Consider the following 14,156-nt stretch of genomic DNA (forward strand, 5'->3'; position numbering starts at 1 on the left):
GTGAGTCGTGAGCGCACCGCTTCAAAGTCTCACCTTCAAAAAACTGACGGAGCGGGGCGCAGAGGTTGAGCCGCAGCGCGTAAACCCCTTATTACACCTGAAAAGTACACGGCCGGGAGGGAAGTGGTGCAGAGAATAGAGCCGCCGGACGAGCCGGAGAAAGAGAAATGTCAGACGGTCAGGTGAGTCATCGCTCAGAATGGCAGGGAGGTTTTGAGGGCTCAGGTCGAAGCAAGTCAAAGAGTCTGGGAGCTTGGTTCCTGCAGAGAAGATGATGTCTGACTTCTCTGTTTGGTTTAACCTTAGAGCAGGAGAGCAGGCGGCAGGTAAACACAAGCTAATGTACAACAACAGAGCATTAATCCAAACAGGGGAGGATCACTGATAGAACTGAGAGTGAATGCAAACATCCTGCAGCTGCAAAAACTCATCAATGACTCAATAGTTGCATTTGAAAATTGAATTTGAGTCGTCACTTTTCAAGCAGAAACGACTCAAAACTCTCTGATTTCATTCTCTTTAGAATTAAAAGTAGAGCTGGGCAGCCCCAGGAGACTGTGACAGCTCTTGTTGACATCCCATAAAGTAGGAACGAATGAATAATCCTGAAAATCATCACCAGAATCATCCTAACATCCATCCCTCAAATGTGACCATGACTCTGCAGATTTCATGCCAGCTCAGCATTTAAAGTCAGTGTTTTCCCTGAAGTGGAATTTCCCATGACCACCAACACAAACACAAAGTGAGATGACTTCATGTGGAGTGATGATGTCACGGTCCTGCGGGCAACGCCAAAGATCACAAGCGTCAGCAGCTGTTTCGGTGGTCCGTGTGGTGGAGGGTGTAAAAGTGAGTGTTTGTGTTTCCTGATTGTTTGGCAGCTCACTGGAGTTCTTCTCTTTAATAATCAAACATCTGTCTTTAATGGAAGGCATCTGATGAAAGTAAGTCATCTGTGAGGCTTTAAAGCTCAGAAATCCACATTTTGATTCAAGTTGTTGTAGATGTAATGCTCTCGTTTCACCACTAGAGGTCAGCAAGGATCCTGGAATAGCTTTACAGAGCTCTCTCTCACTGAAATCAATACTTTTAACTCTTCTGGTGATGCAAATCTCCCAAACTACAACAGAGGATGGCAACACTACACGAGGTGACACAACAGGAACAACACAGATATAAAGGTGGAAATGTCAGTGATTCTGTGACGGGGAAAGAAAGGGAATGGCTTCTTGGTTACAATTGTCCTCAGTGCTGCCTGATGGCGTTTTAAATCACCTGAGATGAGGAGGGGAATTAACTGCAGGGAGATCATCAGAGTTTGAAAGAGAGGTAATAGATGAGCGTTGGAGCATCTGATTCAGAAATACTTGATTTATCTATTACAGCATGCTATTTTAAACTGTATGTAAGAAAGTCAAAATATTAATAGATAGAAGGATTAAATTAAAATATAAATACACATACAATTTGAATAAAATGAATAAATATAATAAAATATCATAAAATGTAATAAAATACAATAAAATAATAAAAGAAAATATAATAAATTAAATATAATAAAATAAAAAAATCAAATATAATATAATAAATAAAAGACAATAATAAAATATTACAAAATAAATAAGATAAACATAATAAAAAATAATAAAATAGAATAAAATAGAACATTATAAAATAAATACAATATTATAAAACAAAATAAATTTAATATATATATATAACAAAATACAATTAAATCAATAAAATATAATTAAAAATGTAATTAAATATTTCTTAAAAATTAAATGAAATATGCTCAAATATATTATAAAATAAATGAAATTTGATAAAACAAAACAAAATGTAATTAAATAAAGTATGTACAGAAGTGGAAAATAGAGTCATCTTTGTAGAAAAATGCTGGGAATGAAGGTGATATGTTTAAGTGGTATGGATATTGCACAGAGTATAGGTTTGCTTCTGAAGGAGTGAGGGATGAACAGAGGAGAGATAGAAAGAGAGAATTTGAACAATGAGAACTTTAAATCGCTCATTTCTTGTGATTGGCTTGGAGCGTATTGAGAGTAAATTCGATTTAAGCAACTTATCAGAGTTGGAGTCAACTTTGGAAACGAATTCCAATCTTTCTTTCACCCTGACGTGAGAATCATCGCATTAGTTTGTTTTTTCTTTCTCTTAATGAGGAACATCTCCCACCAGGGTCCACCCTCACAAGTCCCAATCAAAGCTTCTGTCCACGCCGTTTGAAACAGCATGTCACGTCCTCCCGAAGCAGCCTCTGATTCATTTTGATCGCAAAATGTGCCGAGGCAGTCTATTTCTGATACCGTACTTCCAGTCCTCTTCGTCTGTTTTCTTTTGTCCCCTTTGTGTCGGTTTCTGGAAAGGCGCCGGGTTTTTAAATAGAATTTGGTGGACCATGACAACAAAACAAAGCTGCTTTATTTCAGCGGCTAATGACTTGGCCCGCAGAAACGTTATCCAGTTGGCCGAGGAAAAAGACAATTTGCCAGAAAAACACACACATGCACAAATACTGTAGGTACGCATGAAGTCCTCCACGCGGACGCACACACTGCTGGGACATGAGTTCAGACTCATGCATGTCTGTAAACAAAAAGTGGATGTGAGTTTGTTTTATCACATTTTGGGAGGAAAGGAGCGCATGCCTTTTTGTTTCTGCTCAAACACATGGTCACACTGGCAGCCTCAGAGGAATTCATACCCACAAGGTCCTCATTAGCAGACCCAGTTGGTTCATTGTCATCATGTGTTGCTTCATGGCGTCCAAAGACTGCCCCGCAGACAAACGTACAATAATGTGGAAAAGGTTTCCGACCTGAATCAATCCATGTGTACGTTATTGTCCAATGAATTACATCACCGACTGAGGAGATTACAGGAATACATCATAATCCACCCCTGGAGATTCTCTTTCATGCAAACATCCATGACCACAGAGAGAGGGCGGGGTTTGTTGTTTCAGTGCGCTCTTAATCACATTTTAAAGCTTTCAAATATTCATGTTTGACTTTTATTCAAGGATGAGATAAAAAGTCAAGATGTGCTGCGCCTATAGAGTTACACCCACGATAGCTTTCCAACAAAGTCATCTGGAGTCTAAAGGGAGTAATAGAATCAACTAAACATACTTGGAACTACTTTGAGTTCAGTGTTCACAGCAAAGATGTTAACGAGTTGGCTGTTAAAAGACAGCAGGATGAGATTGAAACAAGGAGTGATAACCTGTGCGGGACATAATCAAAAAAGGCCGCTTTGTCCACAGGGGGGCGCCAAAATCAACACAAACCAGGAGCTATAAGACTTTAAAAAGACTGTGTTTGACACTGTTTCATACTTCACTCTGTATTTGTTGGTAACTCTTAGAAAAGTCTGTGATTCTGGGTTCATACCTGTAGCATGATCTGAACACATGGTCGCATCTCCAGTTGCTTCCTGGACTTTGAATGCATCATGAGGGACAGGAAGTATTAGCTGGAGGTCGCTACGCCAGAATAGACGCAAAGTGTAAGTATAGTCTGCAATGAATAGCCAATGGGTGACTAGAGAGTAGCTCTGGGCATCTCAGTTGTCAACTGCTTACTTCAATATGGATGCCAAATGTTGTGCAAAGTCGCCACAAAAAGCAAGAAAGTGGGGTTAATTCTTTGTTTGTTTCACTGAGATTAGTTTGGAAGCTCATTGAGACTCATCTTTGATATCACATATGCAGTTTTAACGTCAAGCCACATTTCCAGAAGCTTTAAAGTCCAAGAAAAGACTCTCAACGCCCTTCTCTCTGTGGCACTCGGCACCGATCCTATTTGTTCCTCATCCTTTAAAAATAGAAACCCTGAAGAATCCCTTTAAACCACTTCAATTCCTTAATCTGCACATATATACTCGTCACTGTGTCCTTGATCTACAGCCGAACTTTCAACCACAGCTCACACAAACTGCAATCCAGACCTATGACATCATTCGTGGAGGAAAGACTTAAAAGCAGGACACCGTGATGATGACATGGGCAGAAGAGTCAGGATGACAAATGTGCCGCTCAAAGCGTCCTCTGACTGAGCATATCTCACACGGCTCGTGTTTGCAGTGTTGGATCTAAAGTAAGAGCAGAAGAGCTGCAGCTTGTATCCTCCACTGTTGTGTGTTCATTCACTGCAGCCATGTGACAGGGGGGACACTGTCCAGCCAAGCATGAAAAACACTGATCTGCCCTCGAGAGCGGAAATGCACAGGCATGCTGTACACATGTTAGGACACACACACATCAACAACCAACCAACCCCCCAACGCACACACACATGTGCAGCAGGCCGGTTGTGTAAGAGAACAAGGGCGCATAGATTTCCACAGATGATTTTGTTATTTCCAGTCAACTTGAGTTCTAACAGGGTCAGGAGTCATCGTGGAGTGAGCTGAACACAAATAAACACGTCACCTTAAAGAGGTCTTAACCATGGCTAAAAGAGGAACCACAAACAAAAAGGAAGATGCAGAATTATCTGTATGATCAACCCAACCCAACAACCCACATCCTGCCAGGGGCAAAAGTTCCCTCCAGACAAATCAAGAAGAAAAATGGATACCGTATTTGACAGTGCTGAAATAAAGATGCTGTGCCATTGCTTGATTTACATTCATCAAGAGTAAGAGTCAAAGACTGCATATGTCATCTATATAGGGCTGGGCGATAGAACGATAACCATAATTAACGTGACATTAGGAGACCTAGCTTTGGGGCGTATTCATGTCGTTCTTGAGTTGGAAATAAGGAAAAGAGTGTGAGGGATGACAGAAGCCAAAACATACAGGGTTGGAGTCGCAGTCAGGGAGAGATTGTGCACCACCTTCATCCAGAACACGAGTGTGTAAAACCTTTTACCCTGATGATGTATGTGTCGGGAGGGAGGAAGTGAGAGATCGTTGTTAGTCATTCATAAATTTCACTGAATAAATTATAGTAGCTGAATAAAACATCTGTTTAATAAATTCCTGATGAAGAGTTCACTTTGGGGGCTGTTAAATTAGTCAGAGAAGTCAGAGTAGTTCAAATGTTTGGCTGGAATGATCAGGGGCATCGTTTATAATCCTTATATTCCACTGTTCGCTACTCTGCATGTTTTTAAGATGTCCGTTTAGAAAGCAAAACAGCTCAGTGAATTAGCTCTGGATGCAGTTTAGAGGTTAATTAAAGCTTCATGTGTGCTCTCGCATGTTCTCCACAACACTTGAAGGCAACACGATGCAACATTCTGTTTCTTACGCCGCTCTGATGTAAGCAAAGCTGACACTCCTCGCTGTGGTGCTATTTATAGTGACGCCACATAAATGAAGTGAGGTGTGTGCATATGATCGCATCAACTCCTATATAATCTGAGGCCCGTTATTTAGCTGTGAAAATGCTGTCACGCAAATTTCCCTCCCAGTGCAAAACGTCCGGGATGAAAAATCTCTCTGAACCCAGCATCCAAGTGAGATTTGAACGGATGAGCCTCTCAGAGTGGAAGCCAAGTTGGTTTCTGGGGAATCCTCTGCTGTGGTGTGTGCAGGGCTGTGATAGTGAGAAGATCCTGTGTGGAATTAGTCTCTGGCACATCATCAGAGCTGACCGCTTGGCTTCCATTCCCACCGTGTCCCAGGATGCGGTGGGTCCAAACAAAGCCCGGCTGAGGTGGCTTTACCTCCGTTTCACCTGTTGTGGAGCAGGAAGTACTCGGAAGGAAGCAGGAACCTGTGACATGTTGATGTGACGGATCAACACTTTACTTTCTGTTTCCTGTGAAAATCTAAAAAACTCACAAGAATCTGGATTATTTTTCAGGCACTGTAGTGAGGCTAAAAGGAGGGCGATCACAACACACATTCTAATCAAGCTTAACCACATTCTATCTCCAGAATCGCACCCTAATATCTAGAAGCTGGTGAGTCTCAGTTTTACTGTAAGTAGTAAGCATCCAGTTACAGCTTCACTGTAAAAAATAAGGACTATGGCTTATTCTGGTTGTAGCCACAGACTGTATAAGTAATGGATGTAGTCTCCATGACGTCACCTATCTGTTTCTGAAGCGCTGTTTTGAGGACAATCGGTGGCGGCGGCCATATTGGAAATGTTGCACTCAACCTAACTGCTGTTGAGCTAGTGTGATGTAAAGAGGCGGGCTTTTAGCCTCCTTGCCGTGTTATGAAAAATTAAGATCGGCTTTTTTGAATTGGTGTGTATGTGGTTTCCTGTACTTCTGGAGCCAGCCTCAAGTGGACACACGAGGAACTGCAGTTTGTAGAACTTCTGCATTTGGCCTCATATTTTTAAGCTGGAGGTTGCCGCTTGGTTGTCGCATCTGAAAAGACATCAAACTAAGGATGCTTTACTTGAAAATAATGGGCCAAAAGATACCGAATTTCCTTTTTGCGTGTCAGTAGAGATCGCAACAAGGTATGTAAACGCCGATTTCTCGTTCAGTTCTTTGGGTTAGAATAATTAGGCGTCAGATGAAGTCTCAGGTTCTTCTTCCCCTCATTCACGTGTAATCAAAGTGCAAACATGTAACTCTCAGTCTTCCATGAACCCAGCTCCAGTTATGGTCCAAAGCAGAGATAATAAACTGACTGTTAGGAACCTTCGCACGAACACATTATCAAGTCCGTGCCTAATTACCCGTTACCAAAAGACATTAAGGGAAACCTTATAAAAGCCATGAAGCCGTAAATGTCAAGTTCATTAAAAATCTTCTCCCTGGATTGGAGTCATTTTGAAATAACCGAGTTATGCTTATTGAATCCTCAAAGTTAGATTTAATGATGATAGGAGAACACTCAGATATAGACGTCTATCACTGATGAGAGGGTTTTACACAACTTTTTATGAAGCAGGACTTTTAAATTTCAATCACTGAAATGACAATCGATTGCACAACTACCTGAAGATTTTAGTTTGCTTCGCTTATTGACGTTGGATCAATAAAAGTGGCTTCTGGCGAGGCCGTGACTGCGGGATGAAAAACCAGCCATGCATTATTCATCACGGTTAACGTTATTAAAGACGGCACCAAGGCGACTGCAAATACCGCAGAGATTTGGAAAATGGAAGGGCAGATGTTTTGAAAGGTTTTCTTATCTGAAGTTAAGTTTGGGAAAGTTGAATTCCCCGGTGTGCCCCCCTGCGCCTGCCTCAGAGAGGAGTGAATGAGTGAGGGATGAATAATGCAGGTCAGGATCCTATTGTTTGGTGAAGGCCCTCTGCAGCCCAAGGCGCAGCACAGGAGACTTTGTGAAATATTGATTCACCACTTTAAAGTTGTTGTGTGGATGTTGCCCGTCTTGTCAGATGTGGATTGAGTTTTTCTTTGTTTTTTTAGTGGATGGACTGGATACAAAAGTCTCCGGGACAACAAAGACGTGCTTCACCTCTGATTTTGGAAGCATTTTAGGACCAACATGGCTCCAAAACTAGATACTGGAAGTTACAAGCTACAACTGAGTGAAACTGACACTGCTGTGTAGTCTCCAGCATCGGTTTGCAAGCATGTCATTTCTTCTGACTGGCATGAGCATGTAGAGAAATGTTGTTTTGAACATCATGAACTAACTTGGATGACCAGAGTCCATGAAGTGGTCTAAAAAAAAATGGGTGTAAAATATCAACAACGCCTACATGTGCTTTTGTAAAGCTAGAACCTAGAACCACACAGTCACACCCTACCCTGGAGTCCGTGACCTCGACATCATCCTCAGCCCCACTCTCTCCTCACCCACTCCCGCTCCAGAGCTCACATCACACCCATCACATCCACCCTTCAGCACCTCCATTGGCACGAAACTACTTCAAGACCCTGCTAATCACCTACGAAGCCCTCAATAACCTCGCCACCTCAAACCTGATTGACCTCCATCTCACCATCTCAGATCATTAGATGCCAACCTCCTGCCTCCCACATCACCAAGACCAAGCACATTGGGGGTCTGAGAGCCTCTGCCATTGCTAGCCCTCTTTCTGGAACTCCCATCCTCCAAACATCCTCATCTCTGACTCTTCAAGCCTACAACATGTGACCTCTCCTCCCTCCCCACCTCTGTTTTTGTGTTTTGTTTTTATTTTTCACACTTCATGCAAAGTCTTTGAGGTCTTTAAAAGTGGTCTAAGTCTTATCAATTACTATTAATCATTATTATTAAGTGCACCCAATGAATCCATGGGTTTTATATGAGAGGTCAGCAAAAGGCCAATGTGCCGACCCCTAACCAAGTGTTTGGAAGCCTCAAGATTTACATGTTATTTAATGGGATCTTGTTTTCTAAAGAGCTAAAAATTGCAATGCATTGAAAGGACACACCAAGCTAACAGCTAATGCAAGAGCAGGAGGCATCTGAAGAAGAATACTGCACAATCCAGGCGTACTTTGAGAAGAGAACTGAAGCTCAGAGCGCCTCTCAGCTCAAACTCAGTTGGAGTTTTGCCTTCCTTAAGCAGTTGTGAGTGACAAAATAGCAGTCCTCCTGCAGTCTGGAGATGGACTTGCCCCTCTGCGTGATCCTCTCCCTCGGGTAAGCACAGGCGTCAAGTGGCCCAGAAATCCCCAGGAGGAGCAGAGGATGGCAAAACGGAGAGAGAGAGCGGTATGGAAATGACACATGACAGGGCGAGAGCCGAGGAAGGGAGATAGTGGAGAGGGAGAAAGAGGCTGTGGGTTGAAAAGGAGGACTGTCAGGACAAGAGGTGAGGAGAGGGAGGAGGGTTAGCGGTGCTGTAATTATAGGACATGAGAACCTGGCTGTCACTTTAGCTCCTCTTTTAGCACGGCTCTGCACCGATCTGCTACACCTCTCCATTCCTCCTCCTGCAGAGCCTGTTCGGATGATTTCAGCGTCCTTTCTGCTTTTTTTTTCATGCATAATTTTACAAACTACAAACTTTTCCCATCCCTTTAATTTCTAAGTCTACAAGGATGGAAGCATCTGCTGTTATCTGAGTGTAAGCCGGCTCAGAAATAGTAATTTCATAATTCTAACAAGTGGAAAGAGACTGATAACCGAGCCAAGAACGCTGCTCCTGTTAAACAGCTTCTGCTCCTTCGGCTTGTCCTCCTCGTGCATGTCTGCCAATTCCTCCCACTCTGTCCCCAGCATATCAGAAAAATCAACCCCCCCCCAAAAAAACATTCACAATTAACATTCCAGCACATGCTGCTGAGTTCACTGTCGGTTTCCAGGGGAAGTGTCTGCTTTTTACTTTTCTCCTGCAGGGGAACTTCATGACATTTTCATTGTCCCACAGCCAGCCACAGCCAGCCTCCTGTTTATGAAGCAGGAGGAAACTGCACAGAAACGTGTAGAAAAACTGTGAGATTGTGTTTAACTGATTCATACGTCCACAGTGTTATAAGCATGCTTCAGTTTTTTTACAACAGGAAATGAGTCTGACAGGAACGTGCAGAGATGCCTACGCCATACACTGAGGGCATATTAATTTTTCATTGCTGGGTTCTGTGTCACTTTTTCCATTTTTCTTTTCTCCATCTTTTCCATTTAATTTCTCTTTCTTCTCAAAGTGTCCACTTTCTCACTGCAGAGAAGAAAGAGATCCCTCATGAATTACTTAAGTTTGAGGCGGAGAAGCCTCAGAAAGCTTGTCATCTACAATCTAGCCTCCGGGTCAGCACACGTCTAACGTTACACACGGTTTCCTCCTCTGGGAGATGATCTCTTATAGACCGTCCTCTGCTGTTATTTTTAGAATGATAGTGGTTTCTGTCAAAACATCACTTTTCTAAATGGTGACATATTGACTGGTGTGGTCATTGTCCTCAGAGGATGAACAACAACTGTTAATAATGTGCCAAGGGCCAATGCAAGTAGCAAGTGTTTATCTGGATTATTTTGCATGTTACAAGACGCCACCTGCAGGACAAAGTGATATGTTTTCATGGTCTAAAATGTTGGTGTCATATCAGCTATCGGTGTCAGAGTTATAACGCATCTGCCTCCTTATTCAAACCTTTTTATGTAAACAAATCCAAATTGAAACTTTCACTGTAAAACACCTTGCACATTTCTTATTGACAACTTCCTGCTATCTCCTGTGAGCCACCTGACTTCTATAATCCAAACAGACAGAGTTTGGTTTATGTTTCTCATAAATAGGACAGTTTGTTACAAACATCCTCTCGCACATAAAAAGCAGAAAACAAAGTGCTTTCGGTTTAAAGAGCATGAAAGAGGACTGAAGCCCTTGGCTGTACAATTGCAAGGACGTTGTCAGCGAATGTGAAGCTTGAACTCTGCAGACAGAGCAATACAACAGGAATAAAAGTTGTTTACTACCTGCATAGTGAAAGAGCAATCTTCCTCCGAGCTGTAAATGAATCAGCAGATTAGCCGCTGAGCTTTTAGCTTTCGTGGGGCGTTATTTGTTTACAGTCATTTCGCAAATGTCTCAGAATTAATGTCCTCACATTAAAATCTGATGCACAACGCTATAAAAAGTACAATTTATGTTGAGAGCTCACTCTGCGTCAATAAGAGGAGCTGAAGACTTGAAACCAGCTTGGAAGGAGAGGACATGGACAGACTTAAAACCCTCAAAGAAGGCCTTTTTTTCATCTCATGGAGTATCTAACCTCACACCTCTTCTTCTATTCCCTTTACAGCTTTAAGAAAAACACCCCTCCAGCTCTAAACACTGGGACCTCAAGCAGAAACATGAAATCATGCACAAGTTCTGCAGCTTAGAAGGAATTAAAGGTGTGTTCAAGGCTGAGGGAGGGTGACGGCGTGGTTTTCAGTCGATGAATGACAGAAAAGTAGAGCCGATTTAAGTTGGCTGTCCTTCTACATCAGAACAAAGTTAGCTAAAGGCACATTCTGCTACTTTTCTCTTAGTCTTAGTTTTGATTTTGTGGAAAAGAAAAGGTTTGAAGAAGCCTCCTGTATTATTTATTCCCCTCGTGCATCAAAGCAAAAGTTAAACGATCAATGTTGAATGAAATCTCTCCCTCTCATGTCTGTAAGAAGTAGCCAAGTTGAAATTCTCCAAGTCCTCTGTGAGTGGAAATATCCACCGTGTGGTTAAGCGCAGGGTGTGTCGGCCCACATCTGTGGTCTTTCACCAAGTCCAGAAACGTCCGCATCAGCTCCCAGTTCCTTTCCTTTTCTCTCCCAGAGTGCAACCGTCTCATTGTTTTCACGTTGACCGCAGCCGTGTGAAGCTGTAGCTTTCAATATGTCAAACATTCAGTTTTGGAGTCTGCTGATGCAAAAGCAGAGCGTTCGTCTGGTCGGAGCTCCAGAGGGTAAACCGCCAATTTTGAGTCACATCTGACAACGATTTGAGTCCAACGGCTTTTCCCAGGACCTGGATCTGCTCTGTCATTCTGTGTCTGTTTAAGGTACTCACGCTGAACACTGAAGAGTCTACAATTTGATCTGGACTTTTCCAATAATATGCTATTTACTTAACTAAATTATACATGCTGACAAAACCATGTGAGATAGAGTTTCAACATGCAGCTGACTGTTGAAACAGCATTACAGACGCACAGCACATGTCCTGGTGCTGATTCTGTATTCTGATATAATGCATCAAACCATAATTACATGGCAGGGCTGAATGCTTTTATGTATTTCTGGAAGGAACACCTTTTGGCAGAGGGATGCTGATGCTGGTGGCTCTGGGAGATAGAATTTGAGGTCTAACAGGCTAATAGGTTACATCTTGCACATATGCTAACCCCTCAGCTAAAGGCACTGAGGAGCTTTTATGCCTCTTCATGACTGACACAGAAGACAGGTCATTTCTCTCTGATATTTTGGGTTGTCTACTGACTCTTTTGGGATGCTGTTTGGCAGAAAAGCAGACTTGATGTATCTTTACGACAGTGGGCGATAGTGCTCATGGGAACTGCAGTGTGCATCCAGGAGAAAAAAATTTGACTTCATCTTAAGGGGAATCAACACAACATGAAAACTCCCCACAGTGCCTTTACAAGTAACAACAAGCTAACACTGGCCAATTTGCACCAAACACAAAGTGCTAATGTGATCATATTTGAAGGTGTTTTTCCAGAAACTTAAATACTGAGAATATGACAAAAGTTTTGAGGCATGCAAGAATATACGTGCTAAATTTTGTGCTAGACACTCAACATGAACAGCCCTCGAGCAAGAGCTAAAAGGGCATTTTACTCCAGCTGACAATGTGTGAATAAATGTGTGAGACAGGCGGACTCTGCTCGAGTCAATCCCAACTTATCACCTTCTCACTGCAACTCTTCAAGTACAGCACTTTGGTTTTTCTATAGGATCCTTTTTGCACAGTCTAGGTAACAATACTAAGTCAGAACGGCGCAACAGCTACCCAAAAGTGAAGCCAAATGGTTGGAGCTCCCGCTACTGTCATGACTGCATGATTCAGCTGTGTTTGTTGTACAAGCTCACACTAAAAAAACATCACAACTAATTTGGTTACTTTGCATCAGGTTAGTAACATGACTCTGTAGTGGAAGTCACTGCATGGTGACCCCAAAATCACACCCAAAAACCGCTGTTGATGCAACGCCTCCATGTTGACGGATGGAACATGGGTCAAACTATAAATTCAGAATACGTATTTCATCAATGGTTGTTTGTCTAAGAAGTTTCGTTATCGATTCGGTGTTAGCTTAGGCGCTAAAGGTGCTGTCATTAGCCTGAGATGTAAGCACCTATTGGTTGGGGGTACTTTAGCTTCACTTTTGTGCAATGGAGATGCGTTGACCATGTTTGTGTCAAATCAGACTTTCAAAATAAAGCTAGCTAAAAACATTCTCGACAAGTTTAGACCGGCATCTTTAATTAAGAAGACTTTGACCTTATTAAATGGGGCAGTTTGGAGAATTTGGGGGTATTAACACGGTTTCACAAAGGTCCCAAGGCTTGGTCTTCTAGGTTAAAGCCCCAAAAACAGGTCTACCAAGCTGACTTTTACCCTTGATACTACATCAGCTGACATCAGTCCAGAATCCAGACATGACGTTACCCATGTTTGACGAGTCCTGAGTGACAACTGTCTGCTTGGTCGCCCTCGCTGTCAACCTGTCTGCCTCCTCTATCCAACATGCTGCTAACTAACTCCTCCTGAATCATAAGTAGTGGGAAAGAGTCGCCAAAAACTGTCATCTGAAATTAAGTGATACTCCCCACATTGGAGACTTAATGTGAGTCGACAGGGGATGACTCCAGGAAAGTTGGAGCACACGAAGGTTGTTTGGCATTAGACTTGCCAGGAAGCTGCGTAAGGTAGCCACGAGCGCCTTGAAGTGTGTTGGAAAAAGTGATGAGCGGTGCATGAGTTTCGCCAAAAACCAAAGATCTTGTGTCACGGATTGGTCCCTAAAATGGATCATCATATAATTAGTTTCACAGATCTACCGTTTGACTTTTTGCTGTAGGTCCACATGCTTTAAAGGAGAACAGAACCTTTGTGTTTTGCTGGTTGCTTATTAACAAACAGATCAGTTCCACATTGACTTGAGCCACGCCTCAACTTCAAACCGGCCACATCCCTTCTTGTCCTGTGGCATGCATGCAACTATGCAGTGTGTTTCATCTTCATCAGCTTCATCAGAATCTGCTGATTATACTGTTTGTAGTACAGGACCGGGATGCCTGCAGAAAGTGCAACTTGTTTGGGTGCATCTGCCAGAGTAATTTCCACATCAGGGGCAACAGCACAAAATATAAGCTCATTAAATCAACACTTGAAGAGGATTTTCTGCAGACTCTGTGGTGGAACTAATTTTAGGACAGGTTTGCATAATTTGCCCTTTGAATGACCCGCCGCATGTTGATCATCTTTATGTAAAAAGATATTTTAGGATGTTTAGAAGGATGCAGAGTTCAGCTGCTTGAAGCTGATGTAAATGCTGAGTTCAGGGTTGGTTTGCAGGAGCTTAATGATGTCATTATTAAAGGTGGAAAACATCAAGCTATTTTAAAGCTGCAGCTGTCATTTTGAGTAATAATGGATCAGGTCTGTCTTTGAGCCTCTTTTAGACTCTTTTGGTTTTCTGATCCTTGTTATTTAAAGCCCTTAAACTCTAACTAACCTTGTTGACATTTAACACAGGAAGCTATTTTCATCAAATCAGAACAGAGGACTCTTACTA

The 14,156-nt window shown here is 42.3% G+C and overlaps 1 protein-coding gene across 1 annotated transcript in view; it reads right to left on the reverse strand.

Moving 5' to 3' along the window:
- LOC117808315 overlaps positions 1-14,156 on the reverse strand; it is a 201,733-nt gene that overhangs the window by 148,536 nt on the left and 39,041 nt on the right. The gene's annotated exons all lie outside the window — the stretch shown is intronic.

Source organism: Notolabrus celidotus, chromosome 24, assembly GCF_009762535.1.
Source record: "Notolabrus celidotus isolate fNotCel1 chromosome 24, fNotCel1.pri, whole genome shotgun sequence".
Taxonomy (NCBI): domain Eukaryota; kingdom Metazoa; phylum Chordata; class Actinopteri; order Labriformes; family Labridae; genus Notolabrus; species Notolabrus celidotus.